Genomic DNA, 19,996 nt, shown 5'->3' on the forward strand with positions numbered 1-19,996 from the left:
CCCGTCCAGAACCAGTGTAGATGCCATCCACTCACCCCATCCTCACCAGGATGATCCTCACAGGGCACAATGCCCCCTCCACAACCAGTGGGCAAGTCACCCACTTGAGAGACTGTGGCTTTGCACTCCCCAGGACCAAGTACAGAGCATGTTGCCCCCTCCAGAGCAAGTGGGCAAGTCATCCACTTGAGAGACTGTGGCCTTGCACTCCCCAGGACCAAGCACAGGGCATGTTGCCCCCTCCAGGACCAGTGCCGTTGTACCATCTTCCGGCTGAGGTGCCCCCCGTCCCCCTGAGGTGCCTGCCTATTTTCGACCTGATGCCCCTGCAGTGTTCTCTCCATGTTGTTGCAGGAGTGAAGTGGGGCCTTGGACTTTGTAATGTGGCCCTGTGGCCTACAAACATTGAGGACTGGGCAGTGTCCCTACATTTCTAAATATGTATATACTTTTTGATTTGGATGCACGTATTGCTACTATTTTATCTTATTACACTCACTTTGATCTATTGGATTTCTCCTTGCATTATTCCTGAGGGGTAGGGGGTAAACATGTTATGTTACTGCATCTGCTTGTGTGTATGGTGTTGGGGGTGTTGCGAGTGTCTGTGTCACTCTCTTTTTCCTCCCCCCCCTGTGTGCTAGGTGGCAGTACTCATAGTCATCATCTTTGCTGTCATTGGTGTTCGTAGTGGAGCAGCACGCAGAAGATCATGGGGAAGACAGGCTCCATGGCGGCGTGGTTCTTCCATGAGTCACCACAGGTGAGTTCTTTAATTTCTGAGCTCTGTTTCCGTCAGGCTTTTGATATAGTTGGTGCCGCCCCAAAAAGGTGGTGGATTGGACTGTCTTAATACAGTGGGCAGAGCATTGACTTCCGCCTGGCTGTAGGCGGTTACCACTGTGGTGCCTGTTGAGTCTGCCTTGGCGGTCGGTGTTTTAAAGTGGCTGTCTGTCTGAGCTGTTTCCACCATGGTCATAATTTGGTGGTATTTACTGCCAGCCTGTTGGCGTTATTACCGCCAGTTTATCACCAACCGCCAGGGTTGTAATGACCCCCTTAATTTCAGAAAAACAAAAATAGCCTTCCTTAGCGTCCTATTTTTGGGATACGAATTATCAGTTCAAGGCAAGAGCCTAGAGCCCCAGTTCCTAGAAAATTGCCCACAATTGCAAGCACCAAACCCCATTAAAACGCTCAAGTCATTGTTGGGATTTTATTATGCACAATGCATTAAACCATTATGGCCCTCATTACAACCCTGGCGGTAAATCCCACTTACCGCCGTGCTGAAGGCCGCCAACATACAGTGGCCGAGGCGGAAATCCGCTACAGGTATTACGACCCACAGCTCGTAATCCGCCACAATACAGACACCCACACAAGTCCGCCACACCAAAGGTCAGTGATAAACTGGCGATACCAAAACCCACACTGTCACGCCAATAGGAATACGCCCACACTATCACGACCCATGAATCAACGTGGCGGTCTTTCAACCGTGGTAATCCATTGGCGGTACACACCGCCACGCTCAAAATACACACACATTTACAAAACACAACTACATTGGACAATTCGAAATACACACACCTGATACACATACACACACACCACACCCACAACACTATTAAACACACACCCACATTAACCACAAACCCTTACAACGACATTTTGGCGAGGAAGCACAGAGAGAGAATAGCCAACACTACAGCAGCATCCACAAGCACACCACACCATCACTCATACAACATCCATGCACCTCAAACAACACACACCAACACAACATTTCACACATCACAACAAACATCACCTCACACATCACCCTCACCACATCATGGCACCTCAAAGACACCCCAGGTTTTCTGAGAAGGAGCTCAGGGTCATGGTGGAGGAAATCATCCGGGTAGAGACACAGCTATTCGGATCACAGGTGCAGCACACCTCCATTGCTAGGAAAATGGAGCTATGGTGGAGAATCGCCGACTGGGTCAACGCAGTGGGACAGCATCCAAGAACACGGGATGACATCAGGAAGAGGTGGAACAACCTACGGGGGAAGGTGTGTTCAGTGGTATTGAGACACCAGATTGCTGTACAGAGGACTGGCGGTGGACCCCAACCTCCTCCCTCACAACTAACAACATGGGAGGAGCAAGTCTTGGCAATACTGCATCCTGAGGGCCTCGCAGGAGTAGCAGGAGGACTGGACTCTGGTAAGTCAAATCTTTACTACTATCACTCCCAACCTGCATGCCATCACATACCCCCACCCACCCCTCACCCCCATCACTCCAACACCTCACATATGCCCCACTATCACAACCCACCCATCCCAATACCAAGCCCTGCATGCAACACCAAAGCGTGGACACCCATTGCCAATGCATGTCCAGTACAGATACCCACACAGTCCCCAAAACACTAATCACACAATGGCAAACACAACAAGACAAGCACAGGAGTAGAGGATAACTCACCCAATGCACAAGATGGCACACACAGATACTAAAACTATTCATTTACACCCCAACAGGACCCATACCCAACGTCACCAGACAGGAGGTTCCAGACATATCCAGTCCCCCCACAGAAGAGACCCACAGTGATGACAGCAGCTCATCACGCTTGGATCAAGATGACCAGCCAGGCCCATCAGGCACCTCGGGACAGTCAGTTCCCCTGCCACAGTCACAAGCCATAACAGACCCTCCCCCATCAGGAAACACCACCACAGCACCCACTCAGCAGGCCCATGCTACTGTCCCCAGGACACGTCAATCAGCAGTGTGTCCACCACTACAGGGACCCCAGGTAAAACACACCAACTCAAGACAATCAGGGACCTAGGGTCAGTGGCAGTGGGCACACGGTTCAGGGGACAGAGGCAGAGGACAACAGGGAAGCTGGGAGGACTGCTGTGCGACAGGGGGAGGACAGGCCCAGGGAACCCACTCTCCACGAGGCACTCTCCAACATAATGGAAGCATATTACCATTCCCAGGAGACCATGGGCACGGTACTGGCCAAGTTTCAGGAGACCCAGCAGCTACAGGAGGAATATTACCTTTGGATCAGGGAAGACTTGAAGTCCATTAACACCACCCTGGTCACCATTGCAGGGATGCTGGCAGACCTGACCAACACCATGAGGGACACAGTGGCACACAAACGGACCCCTGACACTAGCCTGGACGATGAACAGCCCTCCACCTCTGCCGGCGCTAGGAGGCCAGGAGGCCCCGCCACAGGACCAACATGCCACCAGCACGCAACCCCCGCAGAAGGAAAAACACCCCACAAACGGTCCCTGAGATCCAGGAACAAGATAGAGAACATTGCCAAGACCCCGTGCTAGGAAATAAGACCCTCCTGATTGTCACCCTTCTGTCCCACTTTGTCACCCTGTCCACCTTAATCTGCCATTGCTCCACTTCCTATGCCCCAATGGACAATGCACCTGTGAGGCCAAGAAACTGATCTCTACCATGGACATTCCTCCACCATCACCCGAGCCCATTGCACACCCCCTCCACTTATTAGTACAGAAATAAACACCCTTGAATCACAAATCAATCTGAGTCAGTCTGTACTTTCAGAAATGTGTAATTGCAACCTTTCGGAAATCTAGCAAGGTCAATGTTCATGTTCACATACCGTGGTTATACAGTTGTTGGGCAGCAGTAAACATAGCAGAGGGCACAAAGTGGGACCCAAATCTGTGAAATGGAAAGGCAAAGTGACATGTCAGGGTCCATACACAGAGATAAAAAGGAAGATTTATGCTATGTCCTACAGTAGTATGAGATGTGTGAAGCAGTGCCATCCTCTTACCTGTGTCTCACTGGAAGTATTGCATGATGATGTTGTTTCGGTTGTCTATATCTTCTTCTTCTACCTCCTCTTCCTCACTGTCCACAGGCTCCACAGCTGCCACAAGACCAGCATCAGGCCCATCCTCCTGCAGAAAAAGCACCTGGCGTCACAAAGTAGGGTGTGCAACATACAGCATGCCACGATGATCTGGCACATCTTCTTCAGTGAGTAGTATAGGGAGACACCTGTCAGATGGAGGCACCAGAATCTGGCCTTCAGGAGGCCGAGGGTGCGCTCTCTTATCCTCCTAGTTAACCCATGTGCCTCATTGTAGCATTCCCCTGCCCTTGTCCTGGGATTCCTCACTGGGGTCATTAGCCATGACAGGTTGGGGTAACCAGAGTCACCTGAAAAAATAGAGGGACAACTGTTAGACATCCTCCAACCATTAGGGAATCTCCCATACCCAGACATCTAGTCAAAATGTGTGGGGACCTTGGGCTCACCTATTAGTCACACACGGTGCCTCTGGAATTGCCCCATCACATAAGGGATGCTGCTATTCCTCAAAGTTTAAGCATCATGCACTGAGCCAGGATACTTGGCATTCACATGGGAGATGTACTGGTCTGCCAAACACACCATCTGCACATTAATTGAATGGTAGCTTTTCCTGTTTCTGTACGTCTGTTCATTCCTGCGGGGGGTGGGAAATGCCACATGTGTACCATCAATGGCACCAATGATGTTGGAGATATGTCCCAGGGCATAAAAGTCACCTTTCACTGTGGGCAGATCCTCCACCTGAGGGAAAACGATGTAGCTGCGCATGTGTTTCAGCAGGGCAGATAACACTCTGGACAACACGTTAGAGAACATTGGCTGTGACATCCCTGATGCCATGGCCACTGTTGTTTGAAAGGACCCACTTGCCAGGAAATGGAGCACTGACAGGACCTGCGCTAGAGGGGGGATTCCTGTGGGATGGCGGATAACTGACATCAGGTCTGGCTCCAATTGGGCATACAGTTCCTGGATTATGGCACAATGAAGTCTGTAAGTGATAATGATGTGTCTGCCTTCCATTGTCGACAGGTCCACCACGGGTCTGTACACCGGAGGATGCTGCCATCTCATCACCTGCCCCAGCGGATATGCCCTATGGAGAAGAAGGGTGAGCAGAGAGTCATACACCACATAGGTTTCACAAGGCTGTTTAGCACAATTGTGAAATAATCTCTGTGTGCCTTTGTCTGTCCGTATTCCTGGCCTAAATAAATGTGACGCAGTTAGTTGGCCTGCCATGTGGCCCCCTGAAATGGCGGCTGCCTGACCTGTAAGGAGGGACAAGGGGAAATGAGGTAACTGCGCTGGCGTTGTGCAGCGTAGTGGTAGGCGGTCGAAGACCACTGTACAATTCAGCATTGGTTATCATTGGGCCCTATGGGTTCCAGAAGCCAATGACCATGTACGCCAGCAGTGACGGTACGCACCGCTGTGGACGTCACTGCTATTTTCTATCAGTTCCCTCACTTCATACCTGACCTTCAACACGAGAGGACCTACACTGCAAGTGCTGCTGTGACCTGCGTCTAGAAGCGACAATGGCTTCTGTGTCTGGGGAAAGGGCCCCTGCCTTTACTGCGGAAGAGTTGGAGAAACTGGTTGATGGGGTCCTCCCCCAGTACACGCTACTCTACGGTCTTCCAGACAAACAGGTGAGTGAACTATGTCCATGGTGGATGGGACATGATTGTATGGAGTGTTGTGGATGGAAGAGACGGGGGGGACAGGCCAGCATGTGAGGATGGTGAGTGTATGTTTTTCTGGGCCAAGGTGGGAGGTTTGTGGCCAATGTGTGAGAAGAACTGTACGGGTGGAATAACATTCTTTTTTACTTCACTATTCCTCTAGGTCAGCGCCCACCAGAAGAAGAGTATTTGGCGTGCCATCGCCAAGGAAGTGCGGACCCTGAGGGTCTACCATAGACAGAGCACCCACTGTCGTAAAAGATGGGAGGACCTGCGCCGCTGGAGCAAGAAGGTGGCGGATACCCAGCTGGGGATGGCCTCCCAACAAGGAAGGGGTGCCTGTCACACCATGACCCCCCTGATGTACCGGATCCTGGCGGTGGCATATCCTGAGTTGGATGGGCGCTTGAGGGCATCACAGCAGCCACAAGGGGGTGAGTACACTCTCATTCAGCTGACTCTGTGCACTTGACGAGGTGTCTGGGTGGGGAGGTGGGCTGTGGGTTCCCCTAGGCCAGGGCAGACGTGCAAAGGTAGATCCATTGATTTGAAGGCTCAGTCCCACTCCAACCCCAAAGGTGGTAGTTGCCCTCTACGCCTAGTCAGGCTCCTATGGGTTCCAGATGTGCCTGAAATGGGTCTAGACAGAGTCACCCATGGGCATGTGCTTTCCCCTGCACTATTAGTGCATGGCTTAGTGCATAGGGCTGCTCCCTATGTGTTGGGTCCGCCAACGGTAGTGGTGTTGCAGGCATTGGCCATGTGTCTCCTCTGTCTTTCCCCCAATTTTTGTTTTGTCACCCTGTCCTTGTGTGCATTAGCATCATCTGGCGGAGGAGCTTTGGCACCAGAGCAGGAGGGAGCTGCAACCCACATGGCCCTGGAGGGTGAATTTACGGAGTCTGAAGGCACCAGAGGGGCAGAAGGTGAGGGGAGCTCCACTACAGGGACAGGAGCAGACACCAGCGACAGCGACTCCTCCTCTGAATGGAGCTCCCTTGCAGTGGCGGGCACCTCTGTGCCCACTGCAACAACAGGTACAGCCGCCACCTCCCCTACCGTGGAAAACTGTGGCACAATGGTTAGAGCAGCAGACCCTGATGCAGAGATCTGGTCCAGGACCAGGTTTCAATTCCCACCTCGGTGGGTCTTGGGCCCAATTCCCTTGGACCAGATAATTCTCGCCTCGGTGCCTAATCTAATTAATGGGTCCCACTCTGTAACTCTGGGCAATAGCTTACTTAATCTCCACAACGGCCCTCACAGCGCTTGGATGCCTGGCTTTACACTGGGGCTGTCCACGAGTGGGCACCTCAAAGGGAAAAGCCAGGAGGGGTTCAACAGCAGTATGCATACAGCGCCTTGAGACCCTAACAGGTGAGTAGTGCACTATACAAGTGCGAATTTTACAGCACTGCCCTCCCAGCAGCCCCTCATCAACTTTCTCGTGCCCGCTCACCCAGGAGGGTGGGCATCTCCTCCCCAGGCACCTCAGGCCCTGCCCCAGTCAGCCCTGCTGCCCTCAGTGAGGAGGCTATTGACCTCCTGAGATCCCTCACTGTTGGGCAATCAACCATTGTGAATGCCTCCATGGTGTTGAGAGGCATTTGTAGCAAACAAATGCATAACTGGAGGGCATTCATTCTGGTGTGGCGGCCCAACAGAGAGCATTTCAGGCTCTGGCCTCAGCACTGAGGGCAGCCATTGTCCCTGTGCCCAACCTCCCCCCTGCCCCCTCCAACTTCCTCTACCCAGACCCAATCCCCTGTATCTTAGCCTATCCCAAGCACACCATCAGACCAGCATGCACACTCATCAACACACAAGAGTGGACATGGCAAACATAAGCACCATACATCCCACAGGCAGCGCCATCCCCATGCAGACACACAAACATCCACTGTGTCCCTCTCCTCCACGTCCTCCTTCTCCCTCCCTGTCTCCTCTCCACTCACACCTGCATGCACTACATCTTCATCCACTACCTCCATCACCAGCACGCCCATCACCACACACCGCTCACGTGCAATCACCACCCCACTACCATTCACACATCCCCTGTGTCTTCTCCCGTTGTGTCTTTGAGCCCTCCTCCCAAAATACACAAACACAGGCACACACCCACCCAACAGCCATCCACCTCACAACAGCCTCCGGCCCATGCACCTTTACCCAAATTCAGCAGACGTACAGCTCCTACAGCCACTACCTCTTCCTCCACTCCCAAACCCCCTCCATCTTAGTCCCAGTGTGTCTAAGAAACTCTTCCTGGCTAACATAGACCTCTTCCCTACACCTCCCCCCGTGCTTCCCCTAGGGCCAGGATGCCCACGTCCCAGCCCAGCTCCTCAGCCACCAAATCCTCCAGCACTGTGGTATCAGCAAGTCCTGTCACATCGCAGGCAGCACCCATCAGGGCTGCTAGTGTGCCACCTAGCGAGGCCAAGGATCAGCCCATTCCACCACCTGCCAAGGTGAAGAAGGTGCCCACATGCCATAGGGAGAAGCCGCACCAACCACCCAGCAAGGGCTCCTCAAAGCCAAAAGGGGACAGTGCCAAGGGACCAGCAATGACATCAAAGGTGGGGTAGGGACACAAGACGAAGGGGAATTCAGGACAGGGCACGGAGCCTCAGGCTGAGGGCCCAGAGCCACCCCCTCTGGCAACCAGAACAGCAACCTGTGCGGTGGTGGACACCGCCACCTGCACCGCCACCTGCACATCTGCTGCCTCAGCAACAGTCCCCAGCATCATCCCCAGTGGGCAGCCGTCCGAGGCTGCAGGAGACGTCCTGCTGTGTCCCTCCACAGGTGCTGACACCTTCACCACCTCCAGCATCTCCGCCACAGACACCTCTGCGACCACCGCCACCAGCCCCACGACGTGCTCAGACAGCGCCACCACAGCTGACATGGCTATCATCCCCAGTGGCCAGCCGTCCGAGGCTGCAGGAGACGTCCTGGACCCTGCACAGCATACATGAGGCACGACACCCAGCACTGTTTGTACCTGCAGGTAGCAGGCGAAGTCGCAGCAGGGTGGAGTGTGTCTCTGCCTCCAAGGAGTATCATGCTACCGGTTTCCAGGCAATCTTGTGGCACACACACCCAGGTGAGGGAATGGGACCTGCCATACTGCATGTGAAGCACTCTGGGCACCAAGCCCCCTCCAGAACCAGTGGAGAAAAGCATCCACTATCCCACTCTTTGGCAGGATGAAGCACTCTGGGCACAATGCCCCCTCCAGAACCAGTGGAGAATGACATCCACTTGAGAGACTGTGGCTTTGCACTCCCCAGGGTAAAGCAGTGGGCAAACCACCCACAGGAGACTTGAGAGACTGTGGCTTTGCACTCCCCAAGATAAAGCAGTTGGCAAACCACCCACTGGAGAGACTTGAGAGACTGTGGCTTTGCACTTCCCAGGATAAAGCAGTGGGCAAACCACCCACTGGAGAGACTTGAGAGACTGTGGCTTTGCACTCCCCAGGATAAAGCATATAGGGTTGTAATGAGGGCCTATATGTTCTAATACGCCAGACTTTTCAAGTAAATACTGGACAGTCAAACACACGCACATTCTCAGAGCATTGCAACAAGACATGCTTGCAGCTAAACACTTACACACAAGAGACAACAAAACACATTTAGGGCCTCATTTCAACCTCTGAGGTCTTTTTTTAAGACTGCAGAGGAACCGCTGTGCTGAAGACCGCCAGTGCAGGCGGTTTTCTGCGCAGCGCATCATGACTGCTAACAGCCCTCTGTCCTTTTTCGGACGGAGAGCTGCCAGCAGCCATACTGGCGGTTGGCGGGGAAGTGGAGGCTGCTTCATCTCCACCGCCCCATCATCAGAACATCACCCACTGAATCCCAACCCAGGATTCGGTGTGGCGGTGTTCAGGTGACGGGGAGCTGGCGGCGGAGCAGCCACCATGGATCCCATTCCCTCCCAGAGGATCACCGTACAAGGTAAGGTGATCGTCCGTTAGGGGAGGGGGATGGGGGGTTGTTGTGTGTTGTGCTCGTCCATGGGGGTGTGCGTGTGAGTATATAGAGTTGGTGCATGAGTGCATGTATGCATGCGGGGGTGTTGTGTGTCTGGAAAATGTGTGCGGGTCGGTCTGTTTGCATGTCTGTTTGTAGGTGTGCGGTCTGTGTTGTTGAAGTGTATGTGTGCGTGTAGGGGAATGTGTGTATTAGGGGTGGGTGTGTGTGTTAATGTTGGGGGTGGGGAGGGAGGTCAGTGGTGTGGGGGGAGGACTCGGGGTGGGGGAGACCCCTATCAACACTGATAGTGCCTACCGCCATGGATTTTGTGGCGGTTCCAAACCACATGAAATCCATGGCGGTATACAGGGTCCTGATACCCTTGGCGGTCTGGAGTGGAGAAGTGGTGCATGACAACGGCGGTAACCGCCATGGTCATAATTCAATTTTTTTTTCCGCCGGCCTGTTGGCAGTATTACTGCCACTTCTCCACCACTACCCAGGGTTGTAATGAGGGCCTTAGTCATCTGAGTAATTGCTGGTGCCATTGGTTTCACCTATTTAATGTTTAGTGAGGGTGATACTGTCCCTATTGCATTCAAATCAAATATGTATTCCACAGCTGAACAATGCTCTGCTCCCACAGAAAAAATTCTGACTGCTGTTCAGATGGCTGTCATTAAACAGAAACCTCTGGTCCAGAGGAAAAGCATTGTTGTTGTATCTTCAATCCCAGCCCTCGAGTCTGTCACAAAAGCCAGCATTCACAATGCCAAGGCACTACATCTGCATTGGATTCAATGGGAAATGCCTCTGACAGCCACTGATGTTGATTATGTTTTTGATCCTAAATTACAAACTCAAAAATTTCTCCCATACGAACTATAATACCCAGTGCCAGCACACACTTTGCCTAGTGAACAATATCAAACAATTATGTACACTGATGGATCAGCCCAACCAGCAGTAGGCACCAAGCACCAATACTACACCGCCTCTGTGGTTGTGAGGGGCCACATGAAGGAGGGTGAGTTCCACCAACAACATGCCCAAACACAGACCTTAGGGGACTGCACTGCATAATTAGCAGAGCTCAAGGCTCTGTTGATGGCCTTGGAGCATACGGATCCAGGACATTGAAGATTAATCGTCTGTGATTTGTACCACTGTGTCCAGTCCTTCAATTATTGTCTGCATTACTGACACCAGAATGGTTTCAGAGATTCAAAAAGTAACACCATCAAACATAGACTATTGTGTGGGAAGTAGTGGATCTGAAAGAAACGCTACCCAATATCCATGTAGTTGATACATTGTGACGTCAAAGTGTTGGAATACACATTACTGGCAATACCTTGGCTGATAAAGCGGCCGAATCAGCACTAGCTGAGGCTTCTGTTGCTGAAATAACTCGTTCACGGCGAGGTTGGATGATGAAATATTTACTGCTCTGAAAGCTTCTGCTGAAAGCAAGCCCATGTCAAAGGTGTATCCTGCCAAATATTCCTACTGCATAACTAGCCTAAATACTACCTTAGTAAAAATACCAGGGGTGGTTGATCATGTGATCCTCAAACAAGATCAAAGGCCTGGGTTGATTATAGCAGCGCATGAGGGAGTTGGTTCTGCCCATGCTGGTGTGCTGGCTACTATTTCTCCATTACAAGCACGTCACTGGTGGCCTGGTCTATACAAATAGACCAAGCATTATGATCTTTGCTGTGACTTCTGTCAGAAAATAAAAGGGTCCACTGTCCAACGCCCATCACAGACACCCTTCCTAATTTTCAACAAACCTCTACAATGTGTGTACCTGGACCTTTGTGGTTCCTTGGCATCTGATGGTACATGCAAATACATCCTAGTCACTGTCGGCTCATGTTCCAGATTCCTTTGGGTATGGCCACAATGCTCAGCTTACCCTCAAACTGTTATTAAAGATTTGTAAGTCTTTTTCGACACATATGCAGTTGCGGCTTTCCACTCAGAACAGGGCCCTGCTTTTGCCTCAAGGGCATTTAGGGACACCATGGCTTCATTAGGGGTCCAACTATATTATTCACCTCTGTATCATCCCAAGGGAAACAGTGTGGTGGAGCAAAGAAGCTGGGACTTAAAGCAATCCTTAACAGTGAGAGTATTAGGCACAGGTCATAGTTGGCATCATCACCTGTATTTAGTCCAGATAACACTTAATAATCTGCCCAGAAGCTCCCTGGGAGGGCGTACCCCATATGAATGGGTAACACAAATGTGTATTCCAGATCTTGATGGTCCTGGAGGCAAGGTGGAAGTTACACCTTTTGACATAAATGAACATGTCACTGTCTTCCTGGACTCACAACGCATCTGCCAGTGCTGCCTCCTTGGGAAGAAGGGATGCACCAATAACACCTACCGACTGGATTCCAAAAGTTGGGGATCTAGTGCATGAAAAGATTGCTGTGAAAAAGGAGATCAGTCCTTCTTATTGTGCACCAGTTTCAGTCCTGAAAGTAGATGGTACCAGAACTGTTATTCTACCACTGCTGCCTAGTTCTAAAGAAAAATCCTTATCTCCATTGACAATGTGAAGCTACACCATATGGCCGATCCTACTCAGCAGACCTAGAGAACTCCTGGTTATCCCTGACTCCCTCTCACTACAGACCAGGATGTTCCTCTACAGGTTTGGGGTAGCAACGCTGATACCTCTCCAAGCATGAGGAGGGTGGAAAATGATCTTTCATTAGTTCCACTAACTTCTTCTGCGACAAGCAACATCAACAATATTGAGCAATTGTTCTCACATTCAACTAAAAAAGATGGAATAGCCTACTATGAACCACCAGGGAGACTTCTGCCAGTTGTCCTCTTCCAAACACAGCTTCCTTTTTTGCACAACCTGCTTTTGAATACTTTGCTGACGTCAATGACTCTTTCACTGGCTCATCTGCCTTTTCTGCAACAAGACTGTCAAGAGCACGTAGGCTGATCAATTGGCTCAATATTACCTATTTCATTCATCCATGTAACTATCTGTGGCTTTTATTAACTGTACCTGCCTTCCTTCTTTGGATTAGTCTCATCATTGTCTTTTTCTTAATAATGCATGGTCATTAACTTCCTGAAGGCTCTACAGTGAACTAGTGGATGAGGTCCTAAAACCACATTTTTCTCCCATAAGTCTCCGCAGAGATGTGTCCCTAGTAAACATTTCAGCTATACTAATTCCTGATGGGATTGTTTGAGATAAAGTATCCTTTGATATATTGTCAGAGTCACCAGATCCTCCGGGTCTGTGCACGTTCCCAACACGTCCACCACTGAACAGCTCCAAGACTCTGATAGATAAATCACAGAGACTGAGAGAGTTCAAGAGGGGAAGAGGGGATTAGGAAGGGAACAGCTGGGAAGGAGACCTGTAGTAAGAAAAAGGTTAGAACCCACAATATGAAAATGATGGCCCTCATTCTGACCCTGGCGGTCGGTGATAAAGCGGCGGCCAAGCCGCCAACAGGCCGGCGGTCTAAAATATGCAATTCTGACCCTGGCGGGAACCGCCAACACAGCCCGCCGTATTAACACTCCGCCCGCCACGGCGGTACAAACAAACAGCGCGGCGGTCCCCGCCAACAGCCAGGCGGCAGACAAAGTACCGCCCACCCTATCACAACCCACCAATCCGCCACCTTTTCCGGGGCGGGAGCACCGCCGATAAGAACACGGCGGAAACAGACTACGAACGGGAAAACGCTCACCTCTACGCACTCCACGCGAGATTCCGGCAGTATGGAACCAGAGTTGCAGGTCATCCCCGCACTCCTATACCTGCTCATATACCAGGAGCACGCCCGGCGGCGCGGAAGACATCGGTGAGTACTGCACCTACGACACAGGGGAGGGAAAAGATTACCGGCACACACCCACCCACCCACACCCACTACAACACACACATCAATGCATTCCCACAGATCACTGTCACAACCCACAAACCACCCCCCTCCGAAATAATGCAAAGACCAAAAGAAGAGATCATAAACGGGCAGATATATTGAAATATGTACACCAGTAATCCCAATAAATAAATAAACTATGTACAAAATATACACAGCTACTAAATGTAGTCCAACCACTGTCCGTGGATCACAGGGGTCCTGTGCAAAGGGGCAAGGCCCAGTCCCACGACAAGAACTCCACGGAGAGAACACTGCAGGGGCATCAGAAAGAAAATAGGACAGGCACCTCAGGGGGAAGGGAAGGGGGGGCACCTCAGCCACTTGAGTACACGACGCCAGATCCACGAGGGGACTCCATGACCACTGGGCCATCCTGGGGAGTGCTAAGCCACAGTCCATACAGTCCATACAGTGGGTGGCCTGCCCACTGGGCCATCCTGGGGAGAGCAAAGCCACAGTCCATACAGTCCATACAGTGGGTGGCCTGCCCACTGGGCCATCCTGGGGAGAGCAAAGCCACAGTCCATACAGTCCATACAGTGGGTGGCCTGCCCACTGGGCCATCCTGGGGAGAGCAAAGCCACAGTCCATACAGTCCATACAGTGGGTGGCCTGCCCACTGGGCCATCCTGGGGAGTGCAAAGCCACGGTCCATACAGTCCATAACAGACCCCACTGCCACTGGAGGAGGCAAGTTGGCCAGAGGACATCCTGCAGCCCTGCCCGAGATAGATCCTGCCCTGCCACGTCTGCCAAAGGGCCAGCGGTTCTTGCCTTGAAGGGCCCAGTTCAGCGGTTCTTGAGACGGCGGGGCCCAGCGGAGCGGTGCGTGAGACGGCGGGGCCCAGTTCAGCGGTTCTGGAGACGGCGGGGCCCAGTTCAGCGCTCCTTGCCTTGAAGGGCCCAGTTCAGCGGTTCTTGAGACGGCGGGGCCCAGCGGAGCGATGCGTGAGACGGCGGGGCCCAGTTCAGCGGTTCTGGAGACGGCGGGGCCCAGTTCAGCGCTCCTTGCCTTGAAGGGCCCAGTTCAGCGGTTCTTGAGACGGCGGGGCCCAGCGGAGCGGTGCGTGAGACGGCGGGGCCCAGTTCAGCGGTTCTGGAGACGGCGGGGCCCAGTTCAGCGCTCCTTGCCTTGAAGGGCCCAGTTCAGCGGTTCTTGAGACGGCGGGGCCCAGCGGAGCGGTGCGTGAGACGGCGGGGCCCAGTTCAGCGGTTCTGGAGACGGCGGGGCCCAGTTCAGCGGTTCTGGAGACGGCGGCCGGTCTATGGCCAACTGCTCATTGCCTGGTGGTGCCCTCCTGGGCAGCGGGGATGGTGCTCCTTAAATGCCCACCTGGGCTGTGGGTGGTGGGGCCCTCCTGGCCAGCTGGGCTGGGTCCTCCCTGGGCAGCGGCTATGGGGGTGGTGGGCTCTCCCGGGGCAGCTGTGCCGGTTCCTCCCGGGGCAGCGGCTATGGGGGTTGTGGGCTCCTCCTGGGCAGCAGGCCTGCTGCCTGACCTCTCCGACTTGCTGCCCTTGCCCTCCTTAGTCGTGGGCCTGTGGCCCTTTCCTCCCTTTGGAGCTGTGGCTGGTGACTGTCTCTGGGTGGTGTCCGGGGGGGATGTAGAAGGCGGGCTCCTGCGGCGCCCCTTCCGCCTTCTGCTCCTCTTCCCAGGGGGTGGGCTGGCTGTCCCCTTGCTGCTGGGCGAAGATCCAGACATGCGGGCTGGCGGGCTCCAATACCCCTGCACCCTTGTCAAGGGGGCTGCAGGGCTGGTGGTGGCTGAGGTGCTCTTCTTACCCCGACGAGAAGGAGGGGGGGGCTCAGGGTCAGGAAAGAAGTTAGTAGTGGCGAGGAAGAGTTTCTTGGGACAATGGAGAGTGGGAGGTACAGTGGGAATGGGAGTGGAGGGAGAGGATGTGGTTGTAGGTGAGTCACGTTTGCTGTCTTTGGGTGCAGGTGCAGGAGGGATAGGCTGTCGTGAGGTGGATGGCTGTTGGGTGGGTGGGTGGCTGCGTTTGTGTGGTGTGGAAGAGGGGGTGACAGACACAGTGGGAGAGGACACAGGGGACGTGTAAATGTCAGTGGGGGTGGTGACTGCACGTGTGCGGACTGGAGTGGAGGGTGTGCTGGTGATGGAAACACTGGCTGATGGTGAGGTGAATGGAGGTGTGAGTGTAGACGTCACAGGGAGGGAGGAGGGAGACGAGGAGGTGGGGGTCACAGAGGTGGTAGTGACTGTTGGCATGTCTGCATCGGAATGTTGCGTGTGTGAATGTCTGCGTGATCTGTGGTGCTTATGTTTGGATGAGCTTCTCTTGGGTGTTGAGGTGTGTGCAGGCTGGTCTGATGGTGTGGGTGGGACAGGCAGAGGAACAGGAGACTGGGAGGAGGGAGTTAGTAGAGGGAGGCAGGAGACAGGGACAATGGCTGCCGTCAGTGCTGAGGCCAGGGCCTGGAACGATCGCTGATGGGCAGCCTGACCCGAATGAATGCCCTCCAGGTACGCATTGCTGCGATGAACCTCCCTCTCCACCCCCTGGATGGCATTCAAAAGGGTAGTCTGCCCAACAATGAGCGTTCGGAGGAGGTCAATGACCTCCTCACTGAGGGCAGCGGGGGTAACAGGGGCAGGGCCTGAGGTGCCTGGGGCGAAGGAGATGCCAGGCTTCCTGGCAGAGCGGGCACGGGGCGAACGCTGAGGGGCTGCTGGGAGGGCGGAGATGGTGCGCTGGGTGGCGGCTGTACCTGTAATGGCGGGGGGCACGGATGGTGCCACCCCCGCAAGGGAGCCCCCTTCCGAGGACGTGTCCGTGTCACTGCAGGGTCCAGTCGTCCCCGTCGTGGAGCTCCCCTCGCCCTCCGTCTCACTGGTCCAGTCTGACTCTGTGGCATGGCCCTCCTGGGCCATGTGAGATGCAGCTCCCTCCTGCCCCGATGCCACTTCTCCTCCGCCTGATGATGCTGATGCACACAAGCACAGAAAGACAAACAAAAAGGGGGGGGGGAGAGAGAAATAAAGGGATATTGAGTACATGGATCTCCGGTACAGTTAGCGGACATGACAGACACAGATGCCCCCTGCACTAAGTTGCGCACTTGGGGTCCGCTACGCATTCCGTGGAACATGCCCTACACGCCTAGAGTTGACAACTGCACCCATGGATGACACGGCCCAGGGATGGCTGTACTGACAAACTACTGAGGGTGGTGGCTGGGGACACAGGGGCTTACGGGGGTGCCCAGCCTACAGATATCGCCCTGGCCTAGGGGGACCCCCAGCCCTCCTCCCCCACCCAGACACCTCCACTGCGCGACAACAGAGTAGATAATGCTTGTACTCACCCCCTTGTGTCTGCTGTGCTGCCCTCACGCGCCCATCCAAATCAGGGTAGGCCACCGCCAGGATCCGGAACATCAGGGGGCTCAGTTGACGGCAGGCACCCCGCCTACGTTGGGAGGCCATCCCCAGCAGAGACTCGGCGGTCTTCTTGGTCCCGCGGCGGATGTCCTCCAACCTCTTGTGGCAGTGGGTGCCCCGTCGATGGTGGACCCCCAGGGTCCGGACTTCCTTGGCGATGGCACGCCAAATCCCGATCTTCTCATGGGCGCGGACCTATGTGACACGTACAGGGAGGGAGAAATACCACGTTCAAGTTTGTCAGCATTTTCCTTGCCAGTGGCCCAACATGCCCCCCATCCCCGCCAGGCCCCCCGCCATGCCCAACATGCCCCCCATCCCCGCCAGGCCCCCCGCCATGCCCAACTTGCCCCCCATCCCCGCCAGGCCCCCGCCATGCCCAACATGCCCCCCATCCCCGACAGGCCCCCTGCCATGCCCAACATGCCCCCCATCCCCGCCAGGCCCCCCGCCAGGCCCAACATGCCCCCCATCCCCGCCAGGCCCCCCGCCAGGCCCAACATGCCCCCCATCCCCGCCAGGCCCCCCGCCATGCCCCCCGCCATGCCCAACATGCCCCCCATCCCCGCCAGGCCCCCCGCCATGCCCAACATGCCCCCCATCCCCGCCAGGCCCCCCGCCAGGCCCAACATGCCCCCCATCCCCGCCAGGCCCCCCGCCAGGCCCAACATGCCCCCCATCCCCGCCAGGCCCCCCGCCATGCCCAACATGCCCCCCATCCCCGCCAGGCCCCCCGCCATGCCCAACATGCCCCCCATCCCCGCCAGGCCCCCCGCCATGCCCCCCGCCAGGCCCAACATGCCCCCCATCCCCGCCAGGCCCCCCGCCAGGCCCCCAAGCCAGCCAGTGGCCCCAAATCCAGATTGAATTAAACTCACTTGTTGGTCTGGAGGACCGTAGAGTAGCGCATACTGGGGGAGGACCCCATCCACAAGTTTCTCCAACTCCTCTCCAGTGAAGGCAGGGGCCCTTTCCCCAGGCGCAGCAGCCATTGTCCCTTCCAGACCGAGGTCACAGCAACACTTGCAGTATAGGTCCTCTCCTGTGAAAGTTCAAGTCGCAAGTGGATAAGTAGATCGAAAATGGCGGTCACGTCCGCGGCGGTGCGTACCGCGGCGGTGCGTCCCGCCACCGCCGGCGCCCTTCGCCATTGGCTCCTGAAACCCATAGGCTTCAATGTTAACCAATGCGGCTTCGCGCCGCGGTCTTCGCCCGCCGCGGTGTGCCACGCCAGCGCATTGACCTCACATCCCATTGTCACACTTCACAGGTCAGGCAGCCGCCATTTCCAGGGCCCACATGGCTCAATTTCAACTGCGTCACACAGGCCTAGGCCTTGCATAGCCACTCAGACACGCCATTCACTGCATAGAGAATCGTTTACTGTGATAGCTGTGAGTACGTACCTGTGGGTTGCTTGACTGTGTGCTCCATGTTGTCCTTCCTAGGCACCGTCCGCTGGGTTGGGCGAGGAGACGGATGAATCCTCCCGTGTACCGACCGCTGGTGGACCTGTCGACAATGGAAGAACGCCACATTATCCTGACCTACCGTCTTAACCGTGCCACTGTCCATGAACTGTGTGCCCAGCTGGAGCCCGACCTGATGTCCCCTATCCGCCAACCCACAGGGATTCCCCCTCTGGTGCAGGTCATGTCAGTACTCCATTTCTTGGCAAGTGGGTCATTTCAGACAACAGTGGGAATTGCTTCTGGGATGTCTCAGCCCATGTTTTCGAAGGTGTTATCCAGAGTGTTGTCTGCCCTGATGAAATCCGTGAGGAGCTACATCATTTTCCCTGAGGTGGGCGAATTGGCTACAGTGAAGGGTGATTTCTACGCCCTTGGACATATTCCCAACGTAATTGGTGCCATTGATGGGACCCATGTGGCTTTGGTTCCCCCAAGAGACAGGGAGCAGGTGTACAGGAACAGAAAAAATTACCATTCAATGTACATCCAGGTGGTGTGTTTGGCTGACCAGTACATCTCGCATGTCAATGCCAAATTCCCAGGGTCAGTGCATGACGCCTACATCCTCAGGAATAGCAGCATCCCTTACGTGATGGAACAGCTACAGAGACACCGTGTATGGCTAGTGGGGGACTCTGGGTACCCCAACCTGTCGTGGCTACTGACCCCAGTAAGGAATCCCCGGACCAGGGCAGAGGAACGGTACAATGAGGCCCATGGGCGTACTAGGAGGGTGATCGAACGCACCTTTGGCCTCCTAAAGGCCAGGTTTAGGTGCCTGCATATGACAGGTGGATCCCTAATGTACTCACCTAAGAAGGTGTGTCACATCATCGTGGCCTGCTGCATGCTTCACAACCTGGCTTTGCGCCGCCAGGTGCCTTTCCTGCAGGAGGATGGTCGAGACGGTGGTGTTGTGGCAGCGGTGGAACCTGAGGAGAGTGACGAGGAGGAAGACGACGGGGCTGAAACAGACAACAGGACAGAATCATTGAACAGTACTTCCAATAGGACACAGGTAACATTTCAAAGATAATTTAGTAACTGTTAACTACTCTCCTGCATCTCTGCTGCCTGTCTATTTGCCCCAGTGTATGATGACTGAGTTTTGGCTTTTCCCTCCCTATTTCAGATCTGGGGTCCCCACTACGAGTCCTGTGCTTCGTTTCCCCATGGACTACAGCTTTGTGGCAGCTGTTTGTTGACTTCACCATGTACAAGGACATATTTGCACTGTCATGTCAATTACAATATATTGAAATCACAGCCAGACTCCAGATAGTTTTGTGCAAAATTGGTGTTTATTTAAGTGCTCAAAATGGGATGGGTGGTTTCAAGTGGGTGGGGGCTATGGTGAAGGAATGTCCATGGCAGAGTCCAGAGTAACAGTCACACAGGTGCATTGTCCAGAGGCCTGTGGAGAGATGGAGCATGGGCAGTTCAAGGATGGACAGGGTGACAATGTGGGACAGTGGGATGACATCAGGTGGTATCCATTGCTGGCGGGGGTCTTGACATCCTACTCTGTCTTGCGAGATCTCAGGGCCCTCTTGCGGGGTGGTTCTTCTCCTGCAGGAGGTGGGGGTCTGGTGGGCTGCTGCTGTGCGGGGGCCTCCTGTCCACTAGCGC

Source organism: Pleurodeles waltl, chromosome 5, assembly GCF_031143425.1.
Source record: "Pleurodeles waltl isolate 20211129_DDA chromosome 5, aPleWal1.hap1.20221129, whole genome shotgun sequence".
In the NCBI taxonomy this organism is placed as follows: Eukaryota; Metazoa; Chordata; class Amphibia; order Caudata; family Salamandridae; genus Pleurodeles; species Pleurodeles waltl.